The sequence below is a fragment of the Chrysochloris asiatica genome, unplaced genomic scaffold (assembly GCF_000296735.1).
Source record: "Chrysochloris asiatica unplaced genomic scaffold, ChrAsi1.0 scaffold00064, whole genome shotgun sequence".
In the NCBI taxonomy this organism is placed as follows: domain Eukaryota; kingdom Metazoa; phylum Chordata; class Mammalia; order Afrosoricida; family Chrysochloridae; genus Chrysochloris; species Chrysochloris asiatica.
The window spans coordinates 8,058,068-8,074,782 of NW_006408582.1; the positions used below are offsets into that span (position 1 = coordinate 8,058,068).

At 41.8% G+C, this 16,715-nt stretch overlaps 1 protein-coding gene across 1 annotated transcript in view; it reads left to right on the forward strand.

Moving 5' to 3' along the window:
* Positions 1-14,566: 14,566 nt before the first annotated feature.
* The window catches only part of STMN4 (stathmin-like 4), a 25,596-nt gene continuing 23,447 nt past the window's right edge, over positions 14,567-16,715 (forward strand). The window contains exon 1 of the mRNA XM_006864363.1: positions 14,567-14,610. The gene's annotated coding sequence lies outside the window, so the exon portion shown is untranslated. The remainder of the gene's footprint in view (positions 14,611-16,715) is intronic.

Consider the following 16,715-nt stretch of genomic DNA (forward strand, 5'->3'; position numbering starts at 1 on the left):
GGTTGGGGGTGTGGGATAAGTACTGGACTGCTAAACACAAGGTTGGCAGTTCAAACCCACCAGTTGGTCCCTGGAAACCTTACATAAGATCACTATGAGTCAGAAGCTACTTGACGACGACGACAACAATAACATATGTAAGAAAACAGTTTCCGTTTCACCATTCATCATATGTATAATTCCGTGACATTCATTATGTTCGTTTCGTTGTTCAACTTTTTTCATTTTTAAAAGTGAGATCTGTATGGTTATTGTTCAGTGTTTTATATCAGATGAGATGTAGATATTTTTCACCATTTTCTTCATAGACTGGACCAGCTTGAGGCAGACTTGGGGGAGAATTGGGTATTGCCTGGATCATGGCTTCAGAGTCAGTGGTCCCCTAGAGTCCTCTCTGAATGCCTTGGGAGGAAATGGATGATGTTTGCTGTTGACAGGTTTTCACAACCACACTGCCATGGAACAGTCATGCATTCCTGCTTCAGACAGAGCTGATTGAGGTTTTTTTTTTCCTGGGAAATTTGAATTGAATCCAAGGGAGACATAATGGATTTCTCTCTGTGGCCCAACTTTAAAAGATCCTAGCAATGTGGTTATTCTACGGAAGAACAGGATCAGAAGAGCAAGGTGGTCTGCAGAGACAAGGAGGAGGAGAGGAGGAAGCTCAAGGCAGACAATGAAGAAATAACAGTATTTCTTCATCTACCTCTAATCTGTACCTACCTGTAGCAAAAGAGATTAGGATCTGATTCAGGGTTGCTTTCCTGATTCTTGTTTCATGGGTTTCGTGAAATATCCTGGATTCTTCCCCATTTTTGTTTAACTTTTAATTTAGAAATAGCAATAGATTCTAAATTAGAGGAAGTTGCAAAGACAATAAGGAAGGCCCAAAGTACTCCTTCATCCAGTTTCCCCTAATAGTTAAAATTTGCGTATATTTCTTACATTGTTTTTATTGTTGTTAAGTGCTGTTGAGTGAGTTCTGACTTATAGCAACATTTTGTACAGCAGAAAGAAACACTGCCATCCTCAAAATTATTCTTATATTTGAGCCTACTATTGCTGCAACTGTGTCTATTTCATTGGGGGTCTTTCTCTTTTTCTTTGACCCTCTACCTTACTAAACATGGTATTCTTCACCAGGGACTGGTCCTTCCTGACAACATTTCCACACTACGAGAGATGAAGTCCCACCATCCTCACTTCTAAGGAGCAATCCAGTCATACTTCTAAAGCAGATTTGTTCATTCTTCTGGCAGTCTATGGTACATTCAATATTCTTTGCCAACACCACAATTCAAATACCTTGGCTCTTCTCTTGTCTTCCTTATTCACTGTCCAGCTTTCACATGCATATGACCCGAACAACAAAATAAACCATCTCATTTCTCATAGAGTCCTGGTAGCATACTGGGTTACGCATTGGACTGCTAACTGCAAGGTCAGCAGTTCAAGTTCACCAAGCACTCTGTGGGAGAATGATGAGATTTTCTGTTCCCATAAAGACTCACAGCCTTGAAAGCCCTATACAGGGTCGCTATAAGTCAGAATCAATTCCACAGAACACCACCACCATCACCGCCACCACCAGATATTTACTGGAGCAGATTGCCTCAGTCTGGTTTCTCAGATTACTTGCTCAGCAAACAAACACTGAATAAGTATGGTGAAAGGATACAACCCAGATGCATACCTTTCATGGTTTTAAACCATTCACTATCTCCTTATTCTGTGCTTATGACTGCCTGTTTATCTATACACAGGTTCCTAATGAGCACAATTAAGTGTTCTGGAAGACATATTCTTCACAATGTTTATCCATACCTGGTTATGCTCCACACAGTCAAATACCTTTGCATAGTCAATAAAGCACAATTAAACATCTTTCTGGTATTCTCTGCATTCAGCCAAGATCCAGCTGATGTAAGCAATAATATCCCTAATTCCGTGTCCTCTTCTTAGTTTTTTGGCAGCTCCTGTTTATGCACTGCTGCAACTGCTTTGAATGATCTTCATCAAAATTTGACTTGTTATTTTAATTAAATTGTTTAATAATTTTTGTATTCTATTGGGTCACCTCTCTTTGGAATGCACACAAATATGGATCTCCACCAATCAGATGGTCATGTAGCTGTTTTCCAAATTTCTTAGTATAGATGAGTGAGTGTCTCCAGTGCTGCATCACTTTGTTGAAATACTTCCATTTGTATTCATCAATTCCTGGAACTTTGCTTAACACCAATGCTTGAAGTGTAGCTTGAACTACTTTCTTCAGTACCATTAGTTCTTGATCATATGCTACTTCTTCAAATGGTTGAACATTGACCATTTATTTTTGGTACAGTACAATGTTTATTTCTTCCATTTTCTTGTATTGCTTCCCCTGATTCAGTATTTTGTCCACATTGTTGTTGTTGTTTGTAGGTGTCATCGAGTCAGTACCAACTCATAGTGACTCTACACAAACAGAACGAAACACTGTTGGGGCCTGAGTCAACCTCACAATTGTTGCTACACCTGAGCTCATTGCTGCTGTCATCGTGCCAATCCAGCTCCCTGGGGTCTTTCTCTTTTCCTCCAACCCTCCACTTCACCAAACATGATACCTTTCTCCAGGGATTGGTCCCTCCTGATAATATGTCTGAAGTATGAGAGACACAGTCTGGTCATCCTGGTTTCCAAGGAGCACTCTGGCTGTCCTTCTTCAAACACAGGCCTGTTTTTTTCTTTTGGCAGTCCATGGTATTTTCAATATTCTCCTCCAACACCATAACTCAAGTGCATCAATTCTTCTATGGTCTTCCTTATTCACTGTCCATCTTTCACATGCATAAGAGGGTTATTGAGAATACCATGACTTGGTTCAGGTGCACTTTAGTCCTCAAACTGACATCTTTGCTCTTTTAACAGAGGTCTTTAAAGAGGCCTTTAAAGAGGTCTTGTACAGCACATTTGCCTAATGTATTATGTCATTTGATTTCTTGACTGCTATTTCCATGAGTGTTGATGGTTGAGCCAAGCAAATTGAAGTCTTTGACAACTTTAGTCTTTTCTCCATTTATATGGATGTTGTTTATTGGCTTGGTGGTGAAGATTTTTGTTTTCTTTACATTAAAATGCAAACCATACCTAAGGCTGTGGTCTTTGATCTCCATTAGTACTTTAAGTTCTCTTCCCTTTCAACAAGCAAGGTTGTATCATCTGCATATCACAGGTTGTTAATAAATCTTCCTCCAATCCTGATACCATGTTTTTCTTCATTTAATCTAGCTTCTCGGATTATTTGCTCAGCATACAGTTTGAATAAATATGGTGAAATAATACAACCCTGCACACAACTTTCCTGATTTTAAACTATCCAGTGTCCCCTTGTTTTATTCAAACAACTAGCCTCTTGGTCTATGTACAGGTTCTTCATGAGCACAATTCAGTGCTCTGGAATACTCATACTTCACAATGTTGCCCATAGCTTGTCATGATCCACACAATCAAAAGCCTTTGCATAGTCAATAAAGCACAGCTAACCATATTTCTGGTATTCTCTCCTTTCAGCCAAGATCCATCTGATATCAGCAATGATATCCCTTGTTCCACATCCTCATCTGAATCTGGCTTGAACCTTTGGAAGTTCTCTAACAATGTATGGTTGCAGACACATTTGTATTGTCTTTAGAAAACTTTACTCGCATGGGATATCAATGATACTGTATTATGATTGCTGCATTCTGATGGTCACTTCTCTTTGGAATGGGCACAAATATGGATCCCTTCCAGTCAATAGGCCAGTTAATTGTCTTCCACATTTCTTGGCATAGTTGAATGGATACCCCCCGTGCTGCATCAATTTGTTGAAAGATTTCATTTTATATTCCATCTATTTCTGGTGCCTTGTTCTTTGCCAATGTCTTCAATGCACCTTGGACTTCCTCCTTCAGTATCATTGGCTCTTGATCATATGCTATCTGTTGAAATGGTTGAACATCAACCATTCCTTTTTGGAACAGTGCCCCATGTATTCCTTCCATCTTCTTTTGATGTCTTTTGAACCATTCAATATTTTGCCCATAGAATCTTTCAATACTCTAAGTGGAGATTTGAATTTTTTCTTCAGTTCCCTCAGCTTGAGAAATACTGAGCATGTTCTTCCCTTTTGCTTTTCTAACACCAGGTCTTTGCACACTTTGTTATAATATTTGGCTTTGTCTTCTCGAACTGACCTTTGAAATTTTCCTTTCAGCTCTTGTACCTCCTCAATTCTTCCATTTGCTTTAGCATCTCTAGGCTGGAGAGCAAGTTTCAGAGTCTCTTTGGACATCCATTTTAGCCTTTTGTTTCTTTCTTGTCTTCTTAATGACAAGAATGCTTTGTTCCTGTATGATGCTCTGAATGTCACCCCACAACTCTTCTGGTCTTTAGTCTTTAGTGTCTAATGCATCAAATCTGTTATTCAGATGACCTCGAAATTCAGGTGGGATATATTCAAGGTCATGGTTTGGTTCTCATGTACTTGTTTTCAATTTCTTCAGCTTCAGCATGAATTTGCATAAGAGCAATTGATGGTTTGTTCCACAGTCTACCTCTGGTTTTGTTTTGGCTGATGATATGGAGCTTTTCCACCATCTTTTTCCACAAATGTAGTCAATTTGATTTCTGTGTATTCCATCTGGTGAGGTCCTTGTGTATAGTCATCTTTTATATTGTTTAAGAAAGGTATTTACAATGAAGAAGTCATTGGTTCAGCAAAATTCTATCATGGGATCTCCAGCATCGTTTCTATCACCAAGGCAATATTTTCCAAACACTGATCCTTCCTTTTTGTTTCCAACATTTGCGTTCCAATTGCCAGTGATTATCAGTACATCTTGATTGCATGTTTGATCAATTTCAGACCGAAGAAGTTGTCACAATTCTTCAATATCATCCTCAATGGCTTTAGTGGTTGGTGCGTAAATTGGCATTCGTGAGATGAAATGGACTGGTATTGGCATTTTGAATCTGACAACCATATGGTTTACTATGTCAGGAATGACAAATTGAAGAAGAATGGTGCTGCATTCATCATCAAAAAGAACATATCCAGATCAGTCATGAGGTACAATGCTGTTTGTGATAGGATAATATCCCTACACCTAAAGGGAAGACCAGTTAATACTACCATTATTCAAATTTACGCACCAACCACTAAAGCTAGAGAGGATGAAATAGAAGAATTCTACAAAATTCTTCAATCTGAAATTGATCAAACATGCAATCAAGATGTATTGATCATTACTGGTGATTAGAATGCAACAGTTGGGAACAAAGAGGAAGGATTAGTAGTTGGAAAATATGGCCTCGGTGATAGAAATGATGCTGGAGATCGCATGATATAGAATTCTGCAAAACCAATGATTTGTTCAGTTCAAATATCTTCTTTAGATAGCATAAGAGACAACTATACACATGGACCTCACCAGATGGAATACATAGAAATCAAATTGACTACATCTGTGGAAAGAGATGATGGAAAAGCTCCATATCATCAGTCAAAACAAGGCCAGGGGCAGACTGTGGAACAGACCATCAATTACTCATATGCAAATTCAAACTGAAGCTGAAGAAAATGAAAACAAGTCCACAAGAGCCAAAATATGACCTTGAATATATCGCACCAGAATTTAGAGATCATCTGATACATTTGATACATTAAACACTAAAGACCAAATACCAAATACCGGAAGAGTTGTGGGATGACATCAAGAACATCATACATGAAGAAAGCAAAAAGTCATTAAGAAGTCAAGAAATAAGGAAAAGGTCAAAATATATGTCAGAAGAGACACTGAAACTTGCTTTCCAGTGTTGTTGTTGTTGTTGTCAGGTGCCATCGAGTCGGAACCGACTCATAGCGACCCCATGCACAGCAGAACGAAACAATGTCCGATCCTGGGCCAACCTCACTACCGCTGCCACACTTGAGTCCATCAATGATGCCACTTGTCTGATCCATCTCGTTGGGGGTCTTCCTCTTTTTCTCTGACCCTCCACCCTACCCAGCATGACATCCTTCTCCAACGATTGTTTCCTCCGGACAATATGTCCAAAATAGGAGAGACGAAGCTTAGCCATCCTGGCCTCCAAGGAGCACTCTGGCTGCACTGCTTCCAAAACAGATCTATTGGTTCTTTTGGCAGTCCATGGCACTTTCAGTATTCCAGTGTAGAGATGCTAACGCAAATGGAAGAAATGAGGAGGTACAAGAACTGAACAGAAAATTTCAAAGATCAGCTTGAGAAGATAAAGCCAAATATTACAACAAAATGTGCAAAAAACTGGAGTCAGAAAAACAAAAAGAACATGCTCAATATTTCTCAGGCTGGGGGAACTGAAGAAATTAATTCAAGCCTCAACTTTCATTATTGAAAGATTCTCTGGACAAATTATTGAATGATACAGAAAACATCAAAAGAAAATGGAAGGAATACACAGAGTCACTGTACCAAAAGGAAATGGTTCAACCATTTCAAGAGGTAGCATATGATCAAGAGGTAGCCAATGATACTGAAGAAAGAAATCCAAGGTGCATTGAAGGAATTGGCAAAGAACAAGGCACCAGGAATTGATGTAATAAAAATTGAAATCTTTAAAGAAAGTGATGCAGTACAGGAGGCACTGACTCATCTATGCCAAGAAATTGGAAGACAACAATCTGGCCGACTGATTGGAAGAGATCTGTATTTGTGCCCATTTCAGAGAGAGGTGACCTAATGGAAATCCGTGGCTTTGTGGTTGGTGCATAAATTTGAATAACAGTTATAGTAACTGGTCTTCCTTGTATTGACATTGTGTTGTTATCATTGTGTCAAATGTCCTCGAGTCAATTCTGACTCATAATGATCCTATATAGGATTTCTGAGGAGCAACTGGTGGGCTTGAACTGCCGACCTTGCGGTTATTAGTCCAGTGCTTATCCTAGACTACAGTTCTTCCTTGTAGGTATATGTTTTTATCCTATCACAGACAGCCTTTGTACTTCAATATAGATCTTGAAAGGATCTTTTTGACAATGAATGGGATGCATTCCTCTTCAGTTTGTCATTACTGGCATAGTAAACCATGCAATTGTACAGTGTGGCCTCTATTGCTTCCTTCACTTAGGGAATTATTTCTGATATCCTTAAGAATTCCTGATTCACTATGTATGACCAAATGACCAACGAATGATGGTTTTACATTGTAGCACACTATTAAAACCAGGAAATTGATGTTGTCAAATGGTGTAGGTAGTCCTGTTTTGTTTTATCATTTGTGTAAAAACCACTTCTATCAAGATATAGATCTCCTGCCTCACCACATGGTCTTCTTGGTACCCCGTTTTAGTCATACCCCATCTCCTACTTGTCATCCTAACCCCTGGCAATTACATATGTTTTCCAACTCTATACTTTTCTCATTTAGAGAATTTTCTATAAGTGGAATCAGATAGTTTGTGACTGATATTGACTTTTTTCCATTCAGTGTAATACCTTTAAAGAGCTTCAGTAGCATAATGGGTTACGAGTTGTGCTGCTAACCACAAGGTCAGTAGTTTGAATATATCATTTGCTCCATGGGAGAAAGATGGGGCTTTCTGCTCCTGTAAAGATTTATAGCCTCAGAAATCCTATACAGGGTCCCTGTGAATCAGAATTGACTCCATGGCATATAAGCACCATAATACTTTTGTACTCCATGGTTTGAATGTCCCACAGCTTGTTTAATCATTCTTCTGTTGAGGGATACTTTGGTTGTTTCCAGTTTTGAACCATTGCAAATAAAAGTGTTTTTGTGTGAATGTAGGTTTTCATTTCTCTGGAATAAATAACCAGGTTGTGTAATCACTTGGCCATATAGTAAGTGCAATTTAGGGTTTTAAGAAACTGCCATACCATTTTCCAGAATAACTACCTTTTAACCTTCCCACTAGCAATGGATGACCTGTTCAGTTTCTCTGCATCCTTGCCATCACTGGTGTAGAGCTACTATTTTCAATTGTAATTGTTCTAACAAGTGTGTAGTATAGTCGGTTAGCAAGCTTGGCTGCTAACTAGAAGATTGGAAGTTTGAGTTTACCCAGAAGCCTTTCAGAAGAAAGGTCTGGTGGTCTACTTCCAAAAACTCAACTATTGAAAACCCAACAGAGCACAGGTCTACACTGACACAGGTGGGTCACCATGAGTTGGAACTGACTCCACAGCTAATGGTTGTTTAACAGATGTGCAATGACAACTCTTTGTGGTCTTAAATTGCATTTTCATAAGGACTCCTGGTGTGGCGATATAGTATAAGCACTGGATTATGAACCATGAGGTTGGTGATCCAAACCCATCAGCCACTCCTCGGAAACCCTGTATGGTCATTATGAGCCAAACTGACTCGACAGTACTTAACTACAACAATAACTAATAATGTTGAACATATTTTCATGTGCATATTTGCTGTCCATATACCCTAGTTGAGGACATGTCTCTTCATATCTTCTGCCTATTTTCTACCAGGATTGCTTTGTTTTCTTTGCTTTGTAAACTGGTGAGTTTTGGTATAAAGTCCCTCTTTTTGTTAAGAAGTTGTAAATCAGCTTCTGTTACTTGCAAACCTAAGACTCACAGTTAATCTATTTTTCATTTAAAGAGACTCCTATTAGCTAGAGTTCATTGAGCACATACTTTATACCAGACACTGTTGTAAGTGATTTACAGGTGTTAGCTCATCCGATATATGCTTTTTATATAAACATTGTATGTTGTTTTTAAAAACCTTAACCACCATTATAATTTAGTTAACAAATCTAATTGTTGGCATTGTTAAATTAGACTTGGCTGAGTGTTTTGTTTTGTTTCAACTGGTGGGGAGAAAATTAAGTTACAGATGCCATTTCATAGACGGGCAAGACTCACCATGTTGTTGTTGTTGTTAAGTGCTATGGAATAGGTTCTGACTCATAGCAACCTCATACAGGGTTTCCAAGGAGTGGCTTTGAACTGCTGACTTAGCAGTTAGTAGTTCCATGTTTATCCTTCAACATCATACCAGGACTCTCTAACTCACCATAGCTGGTCTTAAAGTGAAATAAATGTAAAAATATTAAAATTTAAAAATTCATAGCACATACAAGGATCTTTGGTATTGTTTGTTTTAAGTATTTGGCAATGTCTAGTTCAACAGATTCTACATAATAAAGTTCCTCAGACTTTGTTGTTGTTATTGTTAAGTGCTGCTGAGTCGGTTCTGATGCACAGAGACTCTGTATAGAGCTTCCAAGGAACGACTGGTGGGTGTGAACCGCCGACCTTGCTATTTAAACCGACCTTGCAGTCCTGTGCTTATCATACACGTCCATACCAGGACTACCAAAACTTTAGTCTCTCCCTAAAACAAAAGAAAAAACAAATCCATTGCTATCTAGTCAGTTTTGACTCATAGCGAAACCTGTTCTTATGACAGTTTTTGGACTGCAAGTTTGGTTTGAACCACAAGGCTGACAGCTCAGATTCACCAGTGACTCCTTGGAAATCCTATACAGGCTCACTATGAGTGGAAGCACTCAACGGCCCTTAACAACAAACAACAACATAAAGTCACTATGAGTCTGAATCAACTCAAAGACAGTGGATTTTAATCTTTACTGGAGCAAACTGCCACATCTTTCTCTTGCTGAGCAGCTGGTAGGTTTGAGCTGCTGACCTTCAGGTTACCCACTGTTCCACTAGGGCTGCTTTGGTCTAAAATAAAGGCAGAAAATAAATGTCCATTTATGTTATAAAGCTTTTAAAAGCTGCCTTGGTATGACTGAAGTAGATACACATGCATTTTGTTATTTGTTAAGTGCCATCGAGTTGGTTCCAACTCATAGCGACCATGTATAGGGTTTCTGAGGAGTGGTTGGTGAGTTTGAACTGTTGACCTTGCAGTTCAAACCAACCTTGTGGTTGAGTGTTTATCCCACACTGCAATACTAGGATTCCGATATACCACATGTAGGCATCAGATATTCTGATTTTTGTGTGAAATTAGGGCTATATTGTTTGAGGTTTCAAGAGAGGTCAGGAGTTTGATGAGGGTCCCCAAAATGACTGCCAAGGAGGCTCTATTGTAAAACTACCTCAAGAAAGAGCAGTGCCTTTATGGGGACTGGGCACACTCCATTGTGCCCCATGGGCTAAACACGGGCAGGATTCCTGGCTTCAAGACAACAGGTCTTTGATGTTTTCTCTTATTTCCACACTCAAAATCCACTGGAAGATGCAGAATACTCACTCCCACACATTAAAAACAAAAAACAAAACCACCAGTTGATGTGGAGCCAGACTCATGGTGACCCTATGTGTGTTTAAGAATAGAACTGTGCTCCATAGTTTTCAGGAAGCAGATAGTCTTTCTTCTGAGAGTGGACTTGACCCCCTAGCCTTTTAGTCGGTAGTTTAGTAGTTGTATGCATCAACCGTACGCACCATCCACTAGGCAGGCACAGTTCCACCCTTGGAAAATAGAAATGAATCAGGTCACACACACAAGGATTCAGGGAATGGCCACCACAAGCCACACTGAGTGTTACAGTCACAGTTCAACCTGAGCTGTGAAAGATGTCATCAGCAGAGGTGATTCTGCACACTGTGGGCCCCAAGTCCTTTTAACTAATGTCCAGCTACTGCTTTGAGATGCGTTGATCACAATCATTGGGCCCAACTTAAAGTTGATTCAGCAGGGAGGGGCAGGGATAGTTTAAGGCTACCCATTTTCACAGAAAACTCACAGAAGCTTTGAACATTGAGGTTTGAGAAACCCAGCTCCTATCCAGCCTTTTCTTTGTCTACTTAGGATCACAATTTCACCCCTCGGAAACCCTAGACAGGGTTGCTATGAGTCAGAATAAACTCTACGGCACTTAAGAACAACAACAACAAACCTGCTAGCTTTGACCTTGTGGAGTTCTCTTTCGGTTTCGGTTTTTCCTAGCCCTTTATCCTTTGACCATGATACTTGGCATATTTTCCTATAAGAACTGGGTTTCTCTGTCTCCATTCTTGTTTCTTCTTGACATTGCCTTATATCACTTCAGGGAATGTTGCAGACCGTGTAAGACTAGTCAGAGGTTCGAGGCCCTCTAGGGCTGAGTGTAACAAATGAGGCCACTGGCAGTTAATGGCAAATTGCTTTCATCTTAATATTATTACATGTATTAATTTAATACACGGAGCTCTTGGTAATCCACAGATAAATGTGATATTTTCCTAAAGCTAAGACTAAAGGTTGCAAGGTTAAACCTTTCTCAAAAGGATTAACTAAAAATATCTTAGCTACTTCTCGGTTCTTTGTTCTATAGACAAAGAACCCATCCTCCCTAATCCCTTTTCCAGGTGCAGCCCATTCACCTGGGCGTCTCCTGCAGAACTCTCACCTTCCCCCAACTGACCTCAGGGGCTATAGATATGTTAATTGGGCCTGAGAATCCAAGTTGCTGGCCTGGGATTCAAACCAGTGAAGTACAATGTAAAGTTACCTGAATGTCTGGAAAATTACTGATGTTAGCTGTATCCTGTTTTAGTCCCTCCCAGCTTGGTGTGAAACTCCTCCCCTAAATAAAACAGAGGCCCGGGCCTCCCCAGGTGTGCATTACTGGTTAGAAGGCATGGGGTAAAGATTGCAGTGCATTACGGGTTGGAAGGCATGCAGTAAAGATTGCAGGGCAGTGAGTTGCTGCCTGCAGAGGCCATGATGCCTGTAGTCCCAAGCCTGCCCACCAGTGATGTATCCACCCTGGCTTTGGGGTGCCTCATTGTCTCCCTTCTTCTGTTTGTCTGTGTATTCTTTTGCTATCCCTATCGCCGCTGGATCTCCCCTCCTCGTGAACCAAAAACTCATGACAACTATGTCGAGGGAAAACCCCGACAAGGGAAGCCCTTTAGATTTTCCCACCCAGTAAAGCTGGAGTGGGTGGAGAAGAACCAGTCTCATTCTCTTACTTTTGCAATATTTTCCTTCTCCCACTCAAATATATTTATTTTCTGAAGTTCAAACCTAGCTGTTACCACTTAACAGCTAGACAATCTTTTCAAGTTACCTTTTTCATCTAAGTCTGTTTCTTTTATAAAATGGGTTGGGTAACCCTTTATCCTAGAACTCCAGTTAGATTGAACAATTATGCATATATATGATGCCCATTACATCCTAGGACTCAAATGTTAGCTATTATCTAGAAAGCTGCAGGAGGCTAAGGTAATCCAGTCCTCTTCCTCTCCTCCCCCACCTTGCTCTCTACTCTTTCAGGTCAACGCTGTCCTGTTCCCCACCCCTAGCTTCAGCCCCACCCTCTTCCATAGTCTGTTAGGGGGAGACTCAGACAGATCTGCTCTCTTCTTCTAATGGCAGAGGATTTCTGATTGGTTGCCATTACCATGGCAACTTACTGTCTCCTCCTCCCCCTACACACACACTTTCCAGGGTCTGCAGATTTGTGGAGTTGCAGACTTCTCTTGGCTGGGAGGGAAGAGGAGAGAGAAGCTGGGGGAGGGGAGAGAGGCTCCCTTAATGGCAATTCTTGCCACCTTATTCATGTTTGTTTTGATTCCAGGCTCACACCTGGTATACAGTGCGGCCTCCATTGTTTCCCTCATTTAGGGCACAGTCTCTGGTATCCCTAGGAACTCCTGATTCTTTCTGAAATGGGCTGGCTTAGGACCGGAAGGGCCTTGGTTAGTGACATGTGGCATGCATACTAAACACATTGTTCAAAGCTACTTACTGAATGTAAAACAGGAAAACTGGTTCTAGTTCTGCTGCCCTTGTAGTACTGCTGGGAGGATTAAAGGCGAGAGCCAGCGTGGTTGTGCTTTGTAAAGCCCCAGGACTGTCAGAGACCATTAGTTATTCTGTCCATCCCCATGAGTGGTTGGCCAGAGGGGGGCACCCTGGCTGACATTTTCCCCCTCCTGACAGTTGACCTGAAGTGGGAGTTTTGGAGATGTGCACATGGGACTTCCTTGAGAATAACCCAGGGCCTGGGAGTTAGTGCTAGGGTCTGAGTCTCTACTTAGGCCCCCGGACATCTGCAGAATAAAGATACAACAAGCCCTATGCATGGCAGGACTATGTTCAAATACTCAATGGTGTTATTATAGCTTTAAAAAACGTTTTAAAAACATGTGCTGAATTCAGGATACTTTTTGTCATTATATATGTTCTCAGTCATCAAGGGATTGGTGGTAGAGGGTGAGGATCCATGGAATGTACTATTGTGGGGTAAATGCTTCTTAACAAGGGTGAGACGATACTGTGTGGAGTAGTATGTACATGCCATGGCAGAGCTGAAGACACTGGTGGTGGCGGTGGTAGGTATGTGCCGTGGAATCAGTTACAACTCACAGTGATCCTGCATAGGGTTTTTGAGGCTATAAATCTTTACGGGAACAGAAAGCCTCATTTTTCTCCTGTGGAACCGCTGGTAGTTTTGAACAGCTGACCTTGAGATTGGCAGTCCAATTTGTAATCACTACACTACCAGAGGTCCTTTGAAGACACTGAAGGAGGCTTTAATAAGGAACATCCTCCTGGAGAAGGAAGTCTTGCTTGAGGAGGCTGCCTAGCCCTTTACCTGCCTCCTCCTGCACCCCTCCAGCTGACCTGGCTGAGAATGAGCAGGCTAAGAAGTTTCCCTCAGTGGCTTCCAGCTACTCAGCATTATGCAGGTTGTCAACTCCCCATCCCCATTATTCTCTGAGGACATTAGAAGCCCCCTTCAAACATTATCTCCCCTTCGGGTCCCGCCGTGGTTAGGAATCACTTGGAGTCTAGGCTGATGAAGTCTGAGAGTGATGTTCTTCTACTTTAGTCATGGTTTTCCTACCTGTGGCTTTCTTTTTTTGTGGGATAGGTGAGCAGTGAGGACCCACCATGTTGGCCAAATGCCATTCTTTTCTAGTCAGCATCCTGGTGAGGGTGACCAGAGGAAAGCCTTGCTCTTTAGACCCCTGTGCTGAAGCCCTCACTGTTTCCAGGGCCAGGGTTTCCTATAGCCCCTACTTGCCTTCTGACTCAATGCTCAACTCCCTCCCCCCACCCCAGCCCTTTTGACAGAGCTGGAAACTAAGCACCAAGCCCTCCTTGGAGCTATTTTTAGGGTTCATCTGTTCTTTCTTAGTTCTTCTTTAAATTCTATATTCTCTCACTCCCAGATTTGAAAAAGCTAAATATTCTCAAAATCATTCATTAGTCCCCCTCTCCAGGTGCTCTTTCTGGCCAGCTCAGCTTGCAAGCTGTGTCTTTACCCCCACCTTCTCCATACCACTCCCTCTTTCTTTCTTCATCCCCACCCTCACCCTCTGGCTCCCCGCTCCACAGGCAACATAGAAAGCAAGCTCTTTGTCTGACATCATCCTTCCATTCCCTGGCCTGCGAAGAGTTACTCACTCAGGCAATCCCTGTTCCACCAGAGGAGACTGTCCAATTGCCAAGCAACCCACTGCTGGCCAATCACAGAGCTCGGAGATGATGTCATGGCGAGAGCCCAGCAGTGGTGCTGATGTTGAGAGAAGCCCTGGGTACCACTAATTGAGAGAGTGAGGAAGAGAGCAGCTCGCTTCTACTGGACTGTAGGTAAGTAGAAATGGGATGTATATTATTTGAGGTTTTTCAAAAAGGAAGAAAAAAAAAGGTAGTAACAGATCAAGGAAGCAAAGGGTCTAAGAAACTGAGTGTATATCTATTGTTTTGCCTTTGGGTTCACTCAATCAATTAAACTTTGTCAAATCTTAGGGGAAATAAGATAAAGCAAAAAAAAAAAAAAAAAGAATGACATTCAGCAGAGGGGCAAGAGTGGGCTGCAGATGTTATATTTATTCTTTATTCCAGAGCTCTATATGGAGAGAATGGGTGGGGATTGCTAGGGTTTCTTTGAGGTCAAATGCCCATGATGAGTTATTTCTGCAATGTTTTGTTGCTGAAGGAGAAAGGTTTTGTTCAGAGCCTGGTTTCCCCTGGAGCTGACTCTGAACCCCAGACCCTTTTAAATTTTGTTCCTCAGTCCCAGCTTTCCTTGCCACTCTTTCCCATTTTTACCATCTGTCTTCTCTTTCTCCTTTATCTCTGCACTGGATTACTTTTTCCTCTCGAGGTTCTGAGGTTACAATGAGATCACCACCTCTTCCTCACCCCACATCGCTCTGAGGTCAGGCTGATCTTACCTGGAGCAGTGCTGGTTGGCACACAAGCTGAAAACTGAGGAGACATGGAACTGCCACGCCCTGCCTCTGATTTGCCTGAGGCCAGGACCACCGTCTTCTCAGCCCACTGCCCTCACCAGGAGTTTAGACACTGTCATTTTCTCACCCCGGAGACTCAGCAATTTGATGTCCAGGGGCCAGCTCTGTCCCCACGTGGTGGTACTGCCTTTGTTTCATTTCTTCAAGAAGACAAAATCAGATGTGAAGAAGTCTCATTGTCCTGAAAAAGGGTGGGTCTTCAGGACCCTTGAGGTGCAGAACTCTCCAAGTAGTCCTCTTAGTAGTTCAGAGAAGGGGACTCCTGTCTCTGAAAGGGTTACTCCGAGAATATTAGATGGGAATTGCCAGTGGTGACCTGCTGGAGTCCTGACGGGTGGTAGGGGGAGGTGGAGAAAGGATGTGGGGGAATCTACCTCAATGGGAGGCTGAATGCCCCTCTAGAGGGAGGAAACCTCTCCCACAGGCTGAGAGTCAGGGTGCTGGGGGAATGAGATCATCAGTCAGATGAGGAAACAATCAGAGTGCTGGAGCAGTGAAGAGGTGGCAGGTCTGTCTGATCAGCATATATCACAGAGGGGAGGTAGAGTCCTCCCAGCAAACCTGGCCAGCCACCCCTCTCCTCAGTTCATCCCAATCCCCCCGTCACCATCTTTCTGCTAAACCCACTTATCACCAATTGCTGAGCACCTGTCTCTCAGCTGGTCCCAGTCCTCTTGGGATCCTAAGTTATATCCTGGCCACTCATGGAACACATTTGGAGTCAGGAGGGATCTTGAACTGGTAGATCAGTCCACCACTAAGCATGGTGCCATGTAGGGAGTAAAGTCTCACTAAATGAATGCCATCACTAAAGGCATTCAAGAAAAACTTGGATCATCAGCCAGAAAGGAAGCTATAGAGAGGACTTCTACATTGTGTTGGAGATTGAGCTAGATTAGTTTTTGCTAACTACTGATTGGGAACCATTGCTACAGTATGAATAGATTCTGTAGGGTTTAACTGGTAATTTTAAAAACAAAATGGGATAAAATAGAGTACGAAGAAAGAAAACCACACTACATTCCATATAAACCTAACCAAACCCATTGCTATTGAGTTGAATTCCAACTCATAGTAATCCCATAGGACAGAGCAGAACTTCCCCATAGGGTTTTCAAGGCTGCAAATATTTACCTTCTCCCTCAGAATGGCTGGTGGGTTTGAACTGTCCGCCTTTTACTTAGAAAGTAAACACTTAACCACTGTGCCACCAGGACTCCTTACATTCTATATGTTGTTGTTGTTAAGTGCCATTGTGTCGATTCCGACCCATAACTACCCTGTATAGGGTTTCCAAGGAGCAACTGGTGAGCTTGAACCACCAACCTTGCAGTTCAAATGGCTTTGCAGTCTGACACATTAACCCGTAGCACCACACCAGGACTCCTACATTCTATATAGTAGGGTAAATAATGTTTCCTGTATATATTTTTCAAGTTA